Source organism: Ostrea edulis, chromosome 2 (genome assembly GCF_947568905.1).
Source record: "Ostrea edulis chromosome 2, xbOstEdul1.1, whole genome shotgun sequence".
NCBI lineage: Eukaryota > Metazoa > Mollusca > Bivalvia > Ostreida > Ostreidae > Ostrea > Ostrea edulis.
The window spans coordinates 24,600,742-24,611,506 of NC_079165.1; positions in this window are offsets into that span (position 1 = coordinate 24,600,742).

Below are 10,765 nucleotides of genomic sequence, written 5' to 3' on the forward strand. Positions count from 1 at the left end.
GTAGGCAAGGTGAAGATAACGAACAGTGATCAATCTCATAACTCCTACAAGCAATACAAAATAGATAGTTGGGCAAACACGGACCCCTGGACACACCAGAGGTGGAATCAGGTGCCTAGGAGGAGTAAGCATCCCCTGTTGACCGGTCACACCCGCCGTGAGCCCCATATCCTGTATCTGAAGTATTCTTATACATGCACTGTCATATGTACACATGTCACTTACAATTTCAGTGTTTTTCATTTGCACCAATCTTTAACAAGAGGACCTCTAAATAAAGTCAACATGTTTGCAACAGTCCAAAACTTATTAATTGTACCTGTCATACTTAAAGGGATGGCACCATCAAATAGATGGTATTCTTTGACCCTCCGAATATGTCGTTCAATATGTATTCTAAGCTTGCCAATTATCTGTGTTTCTTCTACTTCCTGCTTTGAAAACTGACCTTGGCTAAGATGAAATGGTGGAGTATTGACAGATATACCTGTACCTTCTAATACTTTGTTTAAGACGAACCCTTTGTCTGTCATAATTGAATCGCCTTCTTCTAGAAGATCAAGAAGACCAGAAAGCTTTGTAATTTCAACATCTGACAAACACCCTGTGTATAAAGAAGACACAGAGGTTAGTGCACCATGAGGAGCAATTCCAACAAGCCCTTTCCATGTTTGGAAACTCTTATACGTTGAATAACATTTGGAACCTAGTGCTAGGGATGATGGGCGCTCGGTCTTTATCTCTGTACAGTCAATTATGATTCTAGTTGAGGGGTAAAACATATTGAAGGACTTGGGCATTTTTCCATAAATTTGTTCCTTACTAGACCAAATATTCATGCTGCCTAAAATGAAATACAAAACGTTTGCCCATGTTATGATCTTGCGACTAACTGTTGACACATGATAATTGAACCTGACTGCTAATCTTGTGCCATAAGACCACATTTTAGTCTGCACACAAACATGAACAACTCATCAATTAAAAGCATGCTTATTTGTTTGCTGACTGTAATCTGCTAATTGGATTTATCGCAGGATTTATAGTAATAGCTGTTCATACAAGTTGCAGTAGGTCTGGTATATTCAAAGAAAGCTGAAAACATAGCCATTGATGTAAAACCTGTGTAGAATTGTATCATTGAATTGTCATTTGAAAAACGTTCGATTTCAAATCGTTCTATCCCCATCTTTTGTTGTATACTCTTTATTTCTTCATCCTTCTTCTGTAACAAAGCCTCTAATTCTTCGATTCTCACTATCTTTCTCTGCATTTCATCAGGAGGAGGAGAACTATAATGAAGGTAATAAAACATACTGAAACTGTAATGCTTCTATTTAATACATTTAAAAGAAAACATACCTCCCACAATTAAATGATGACCAGCTTCCTACTGCCCAGCAGCAGTTGTAAGGTAAAATATTCAAAACTATTGCAAACTGAATATTATAAAGTAATCAGTTTGGCAACAGCATAACTATTCCGAGAATGATTCATGTTATAAATATATATCTTGATTTGGTGAACAATATCCTGAAATATATTGTAATTGTAATTAAAAGATTTATATAGCGCCCTATCAACATTAGTTCTCTAGAGCGCTTTACAAATGTGAAAGAAAAGATAACATAAAATCGATGTGCACATACATGTGAATAAAATATTCATAGTGTCAGAATTAAAATGCATAAATATTATTATTGATATATAGCGATATGATATGATTATCCTAATAACATATGAAACAATTTAAAATTACCCTTAGGAATAATAAAATACATAAAAAGGACATAGGTATAATAACAAACAGCGGGTTAGTTTAGATTTTTTTTGTTAACAACACTGTAAGAGCTGTATGTAAGAGCACTAAGTATATAAACATAATGACAAATTTACAGCTAATCTAAAGAGATGCGTTTTGAAGTCCACTTTAAAATTAGACAATGAAGTACATTGTCTGAGTTTAAAAGGCAGAGAATTCCAGAGACTCGATGCAGCCTTGTCCAAACGTCGATCTCCATATGTTTTCGTACGTGTCCGAGATACCTGGAGAAGATGCAGAGATTCAGATCTTAGTGATCGTGTGGGATTGTAAACTGTAAGGATATCCTTTATGTAAACAGAATATAGGTTGTTGAGAGATTTGAAAGTATGAAGAAGTATCTTATATTGAATCCTGTATTCAACTGGGAGCCAGTGACGATCTATTAGAACAGGAGTAATATGGTCGGATTTTTTGACCGTTTCATTAAGCCTGCAGCTGTGTTTTGTGCCCTCTGAAGTTTGCTGGTGTGTTTAGAATGAACACCATAAAGCAATGCATTTCCGTAATCTAATCTGGATGTAACTAGCGAGTTTACTAGAGTTTTACATGCTTCATCATTGATAAATGAACGGATACAGCCAATTCTGCGAATATTCACATATGCTGATCGGGAAATAGAGAGACAGTGTTTTTCTATGGTAAGGGATTTGTCAAAGAATACGCCTATTTTTTTTTTTTTTACGAAAGATGAATCACTCACAACACAATCACCAAATTCAAGATCAAAACTGCTCATATCTTTAAGTCTGTGTTTTGGTGCGAAGACTACAAGTTCAGTTTTATCTTCATTGCGTTTGAGGAGGTTAATACTCATCCACATACGTATGTCCGACAAACAACTTGAGAGTCTTTGAGACATATCAGTCCAATTGTCACTAGGTTCAAAGATAATATAGATCTGGGTGTCATCGGCGTATATATGATACGTCATATCATGACGTCTGCATACTTCCCCTAAGGGTTTTGAAAAAAGACAGTAGAGTCTCGGACCCAGGACTGAGCCTTGCGGTACACCACATTCGAGGAGACAAGCATCAGACAAAGATGAACCGACGGCAACACGTTGATATCTATCACTAAAATAGGATTTAATCCATTTCAATGCATATCCAGTGATACCAAACATGTTTTCCATACGTTTCAATAGGATATTGTGGTCTATGACATCGAACGCCGCAGAGAGGTCGAGCAATACAAGTATAGCGGAACTAATTTTGTCAAGTGCACATACGATGCCATGATGTACCTTCATTAGTGCAGTTTCTGTAGAACTAATATAACACAAATATAACACAAAATGAAGAAAAAATCTGTGCGCTGCGCTATATCAATATGTTAACAATTAAATTATCTTGTATATTCACACAAAAACTTATCAAATTAACATTAATGATAGATACACATATACATTATGCATTGATATTGCTTGTAAAATTGCAAATATAGGTACAAATAAATAAAACTGCAGTGTACAGCAGATCATAATACTAGGCATCACATATTTTTTTATCTTTTATAATTGGAGAATTCAAATGAATCAAAATTACCCATCTTCATTTGACATTGCTATATAATCTGTTTCATCGGGTCTCTATCTTTCATCATCAAACTCCTACTTTGGTCTTTTTTCTGGAATGGGGTGTTTTACAATTGGACGTCGAGTGTTGGAATCTGCCTTCCAATGGAAAATCGAAGGTACAGATCCCGGTTTCAATGTGGTTCTTATTGGTGTCCATTTAATATCACTAGGTTTGAAGTGGCGAGAGGAAACTACGGTTTGTTCACTTATCTATAAATATTATGAAATGATTGTATGATTACTTGATATCGGTAAAAATAAAAACTGCATGATATGTTCTTAATCCACCAAAAGAATATTTTTAATCATGTGTTTAACTTTTGCATTATAGGCAATATATCATGTTTGCTCATTTCAAAATTTGCAATTTAATCTAAAAAATGAAAATAAATAAATCATGTCATCTAATTTATAATTTTATATCTTCAATCATGACAATAATGATTATTATTATTTTCTTAGCATATGACCATATAATAATATGTATCGTTGATAATTCGTCTTGTTTGGAAGTACACTGTAACTAGGACAAGCTGTCAGCTGATCGACCTAGTCCATTGTTTTACCTAGAGTTTTTCACCGGTCATAAACACTCACTTGGTATGGTGAAAGTCATTTTAATGGATGATTGAAATTCAAGAATAAATAGTAATCATGTAATACACATTCACAACGATAATACCATGCGCATAACGCTGATCAGACAGCTTAGACAGTAGACTAGACTATAGTCTAGATCTATGCAATATCACTCACGGTAAAAAGAGGACCGGATCTCTTCTGATGGCTTGGATCCATGCTCGCCGCATTTCTGATGCTTTTGGTATTTTATGAAACGATAACTCTGGATTTAATCTCCCATTTCCATTGCATAATGGTATACAACAGTGTTTGTCGTGGCCCTATCCTCCCCGTGCTGACGCTGATATTTTGTTTGCCGAACTTAGCCTCGTTTTCGATTTCAGCGCGTGGCTTATGAATATTCTTCGAGAAAGGAATATTGTACATATCATCTATACTATGTCATGATAGACCTGTTACCGGTCAACAGGGGATGCTTACTCATCCTAGGCACCTGGTCCCACCTCTGGTGTGTCCAGGGGTCCGTGTTTGCCCAACTATCTATTTTGTATTGCTCATAGGAGTTATGAGATTGATCACTGTTCGTTATCTTCACCTTTCATTAGGGAAATTCTTAAGCACATCGGTCATTTAGATTAGGGACGATTTCAAGGTCACAATATATAGTATGAATATCACATTCGTGTATACTATATATTAAAAATAAAGAATGCTTTGATATCATAAAGGAATAAAAGATAGAATCATTTGACAAAAAATGTTTTCACGTATACGGCTTATCACTTGGTAACAGAAGTAAATAACGACAAAATATTATGACACGTTCCCCAATTCCCCGCGATGCAACTATCAGAACATATACGTTGTGACGTACTTTTTCATTGTGACGTCATATGGTACGAAGTGCACAGGGGTACATTTATAACAGCACTGTGATTTTGCTCGGATATGCTTAAGGATATGCGGGACGATGATCATGTGATGATTGTGAATTTATTATAAATTTAGAACCGGACGCAGCGTAGTTAGAGCTTCCCGAGAAAAATCACAATGCTCTACCGACACACTATATGACGTCACAATAAAAAAGTACGTCACGACGTTGTACCGCGGGGAAAATGTCGTCATGTTTTGTCGTAATTTGCTAGCACTGTCAAGTGTCATGTGTAAATCTGTTGATTGAATTCTTGTCAAATGATAATTTTTATTTCTACTTCATATTTCTTACTCCTCCTAGGCACCTGACCCCACCTCTGGTGTGTCCAGGGGTCCGTGTTTGCCCAACTATCTATTTTGGATTGCTTGTAGGAGTTATGAGATTGATCACTGTTCGTTATCTTCACCTTGCATTGATTATAAGTCTCCCTTTTCATACACATTGTATATATTATGTATACAGTATGCGCCACAGTAATTTTGATAACATAGCCTATAAGTCACTGAAATCGCTCCTACATGTACATGTAACTTGAATTTAGGCATTTACAAAAGGAACGTCAATAGTACGTAAACAATGAATCGGTGCAAGTGCAAGATAATGATCGTTTGTTGGTATTTACTATAGTAGTGTGAAACTAGAACTGGATACACATTTCACCGAATCTTGCTTGGAAAACGTACGAACTATTCTGGTGCTTTCATAATCGATCATTGTTTGCGAAATATACCCCACCCCCACCCCCATATGCCGAAGATCGATACTTTTGGTCAAATATTAACGTCCATGCTAGGAATGTTCAATTTTCCCAAGCATTTTGATATAAATCTAAATACGCTTTATCTTTCAAACTATTTTATATTACAAATTATTTTTACTAACTTTACGAAACACACATTGTAAGCAAGTTGAGACTACAAAACATCTGATTTACGAGTGTGATAATGTTTTAAATATATGGAACACTGTTAGCAGTTATCTATCCTTCAAAGTTCAATGGAAACACATTGTTGTTGGGTTTTTTCTAGAACAAAATGATAAAACCAAATCCTTAAATTTCCTTATTACTTATATAGCCTACAGAATATACAAACATAAAATGTTATGTAGATTAGATTCTTTAAGTGAAACGACTTTTAATATGTACAATCATGTTAAAAAATCATTATGTTTCTATACATCAGTATTGAAGTATATAAATGCAAAAGAGCATAATTTTTTTGAACATCTTTGTAAATTAATGTAACTTGACTGTTGTGAAGAGACCAGTATAAACTATCCTTAAATATTTATCGTTATAACTATACGGTCAACTTAGGACTACAGTGTTTATATATTATTCCTTGAGTAATTTCTATGTTATTCTACTGTTGATATATCTACATCAACGATGTATATGATATTTTTATGATTTCGAAAAATATTTGATATTATGTATTTTCATATAAATTATATATATGCCTTATATAAAATAATATTATAATAAGATACATTCAATCCAATGGGCCCCTGGCACCATTGGTGAAAATTAAGAGGGGGTATCCGAGGATATTTTATCCCAAATAGTATGTATACTTTTTAACCCTTCGGTAACAGGATAAAAAAATCACATTGATTGCAGTAAGGGACCTTTGAAGCCCGATAGTAGAAATTTTGATTATAATACCCCAAAATATATTGACAGACTGTTTTTATTTTATGTGTATCTAGCCTGAACCCCTACTGACTTCTTATGATAAATTTGTGCAATATATTTCTTTTTGTCAAGAAAATATCGAACATAATGTCATATTGATATTTTGACAATTTTCACAAAATAGAATTTTGCTCATTATCGTCGACTGAAATCGAAATAAATTTTATTATCCTATTTGTTACACACTGAACTCATTTTCCAGTTTATCGTAGATAACTTGATAAAATTATCACTCATCGTGAAAAAAAAAAACTTTACGAAACACTCCTGCAAAAATGGTAACTAACATAATAAACATGATACACGTCGGAAAGTATGCGAGAAGCAGACGTGTGAAAAAGAAAAAAGTGCAAAGTCACAACGTGTGCGACACATAAATTCCTTGAAAAACAGGATGGAGACGATTGAGTCAAGCGACACTAGCTACCCTGGCCGCGGAGGTACTGTTGATCTTGTAAACGAAGTAGTAGCTTATATTGACGTTAACTAGATCTAACCCCGTGGTTTGAAGGAAGACGAATTGTAGAGCTAGATGTTTTGTCCAAAGTCATGTATAACATATACATGTATATTTAAAAAAGATTAAAATTTTAATTTGTTTCATTAACTCAATTTTTGTTCCATGATCATGAAAATTCTAAATATTTCAATATTTCAACAGGGGATGCTTACTCCTCCTAGGCACCTGATCCCACCTCTGGTGTGTCCAGGGGTCCGTGTTTGCCCAACTATCTATTTTGTATTGCTTGTAGGAGTTATGAGATTGATCACTGTTCGTTATCTTCACCTTGCATTCAAAACAAATGTGGTTTCTAACAATGTATTCCAAAACAGTCACAAAGAATTAGGCTGCCCCCCCCCCCCCCCCCCCCCCCTGTCTTTGACATTGAGCTTTTTTTTTAATTGTAGTGCAAATAAATTGAGACTGTCCCCTCCCCCATTACTTTCAACAGTAGTTGTAGATGAAAAGAGTATAAGCTTGAAAGTTATTATCAGAGATATATTCTGCCAACCCTAACCCCAAGTGAACATATCAGTGAAGAACTTCAAGGACGCCTACCTCAAAAATCAAGATAAGCTTTATCCCTTAATATTTCTAAAGGAAGTTAGGTATATGAATATCTTTTAATTGCAGTGTTTGCAAAAATACTCATTGACAGGTTTGTGAGCAGTACTTCATTTAGTATCTGGACTACCCTGTTTTTAAGTACTAATTTCCACCCCAAATCCTTAATTTTTCCCAATTTCTTATTATAGGGTTATGTTTAAGTATGCTATTATTATTTATTTTATATTTTGCATATATTTTAAAGATTATTGTAAAAGATATATATAAAAATTCCATCAAATTATTTTTTTGAAATGAAAATAGGAATGATCTTGTAAAATTCACAAGTTTCGAAAAGGGAGATAATTCAAAGCTTATTATCTCCCTTGTATACCTAGAAACTGGCCATGAAATTTATGCACATTGTAAAGGACATCCTGATGGTGCTTCATGAAAAAAAGAAAAAATATTCATTGACGAGTTATTTTTGGTCACATCGTCCCGCATGTCCTAAAAGCTGACATGAATTAATAAATACATACACCTTTCTCATCTTATCCGCAATATTTCTCTAAAGCAGCCTAATTTACTCTACCCGTATATACCCCAAATGTGATTGTCACACCTGAGTGATTTTTCTAGGTGTACTATACCAGTGTACATCTCCGATAGCAATGCATAGGGAATGAGAAATAAATAAAGTCGCATTTGAAAACATTATGCTTTGCTCAAAATTACAAAATATTTATTGTATACCAATGCAACATTCTGAAAGTTTAGATAATTTAGACAAAGATGAAAAAAAAGAAGCTTTTCTTGCATACTTGCAAGTAGGCTATTTGCAGTTTCTTGTGAAATAAATGCGGAGAAATCATTTGCCAATCACATACTCATAGAATGGAATAAGCAACGAGCATAAAATATATTATTTATATCAATTCCTGCAAAATACAGGTCCATGCCATATGCATAATATGTAATGCACATGGCATATTCGCCAAAAAAAAAAACCCATATCAAACACGGACGTCTATTCAACAGGTATCAGAGATGTGCACTTACCGAAAATATTAAATTCCCTTTATTCTGATAAATCCCCGAAACAAAATGATAAACTTCATTTGTATTTCGTTAGAACTTTACAACACATTGCCATTCCATTATACAGATATATTGCGAAACACTTCACCCGTGTCAAACAGTGTGTCTTCAATCTGGGGAGATGTCAGAGTCGAAATTTTTTCCTGTATTGAATGCTTGTTTGGTCGAGGTTTTGCAGTTTATAGAAATCGGGAATCTAATCATATATACTGAGCATCTTTTTGGATATATTGCGTGCTCAATTCAAAATTTATCGATGGTCATATACAAACTTGGATATACAAATAAATGAATAATGATCGAAAATATACATCTGTTTGCAAATGCGGGTATTACATTTATAATCCATGATAAACAGTTGATTACATAAAGACACATATAAAAGGAAATGTATAAACGAAAATATGTATTATTGTCTCTTTGGGAACCACATAATTATTTACGGTCTCTGTATGTCCATATGCATTGATTGAACAGGAGAGAGAGAGAGAGAGAGAGAGAGAGAGAGAGAGAGACTGTCCTACTTCGATGTACAATATATCATTTCACAGAAGGAAAGAAAATTGATCACTGATATAATGGTAAGCTTACAAGCATTAAAAATTTCCAGTTATTTAAAAATCTGTGATTGACAATATATCGAAAACTTACAGGAGTTGATGCTTATAATTGAATTTATTACAAATCCCCCCCAAAAAAAATTAGTTCAAACTGTACATGTAGAAAATACTGACCTTGTGTGTTAGAATAACGGGGAAAAGTAAATTGTCAAAAAAGTGGGAAGAGCAGACCAGCCCAGCTTCCTTGCCCACCCCGTATACATATGCCTGTATACGTGCCTGAAACAACATATCAGTTCGTGTTGAAAGAAAGGTGCATATATGCATTTCATTAAATTCCAAAGGAGCTCGAATTTATGTGTTCCCCTATTAAATATTTTGCATGCAAGATTCGTTCCCAAATTTAGAATCATGCTTTCAATCAGAGCAGAAATGAATTCATTTTGAAGTACATGCAAGGTGAAGATAACGAACAGTGATCAATCTCATAACTCCTACAAGCAATACAAAATAGATAGTTGGGCAAACACGGACCCCTGGACACACCAGAGGTGGGATCAGGTGCCTAGGAGGAGTAAGCATCCCCTGTTGACCGGTCACACCCGCCGTGAGCCCCATATCCTGATCAGGCAAACGGAGTTATCCGCAGTCAAATTAGTGTGGCAAGAACGGTTTAACAATCGGTATGAAACACGTCAGATAGCATTTGACCCAATGCGAGGTTGTATTGACGAACTAGATCGTTATAACGACCATAGAATTTGCGAAATGCTGACTTCAATCGAGACTGTTGAAATCCCTGTACCATCAACTTGTTTGTCAGTAGCTTACCTCGATTTAAAAACTGTTGAGATATATAAACATCATATGCAGGTGATAATGGAATATTTCTACATAAATGTGGGAAGTTGACGATGGAGAAGCTGAAATCATCCCGTTTGTCATACAGTTGAGTTGTCAGTTTGCCGTTAATGTCTACTTTCAATAAAATATATAAGTATGAAGCAGAAGTGGACGACTCTGTGGTGTCCTTTATTTCGAGCTCACAGGGATATATCAAATCGACATATGAATGAAAGCTATCATTGTTAATAGACAAAACGTCATCGATATATCTAAGTCGAATTGAAGGCCACAGCGAGAGATTTTTTCTTCTCACGTAGAAGTTTTTGAATAAATTCTGCTTCACATGAATATAAAAACAGGTCAGCTAACAAAGGAGCACAATTCGTGCCCATGGGAATTCCAACAGACTGTTTAGAAGACCTGATCACCAAAGACCACGAAGATATTGTCAATGGGGACCTCTAGCATATTTTTTATTTCAACTTCAGAGTACTTGTGCGTGGAATCAGAGTGGTGTTTAACAAAGTAAGTTTTTGAATGACTGGTCACTAGATATGAATATTTCCGTTTTCCGTTTTTGTTGAAGAAGCA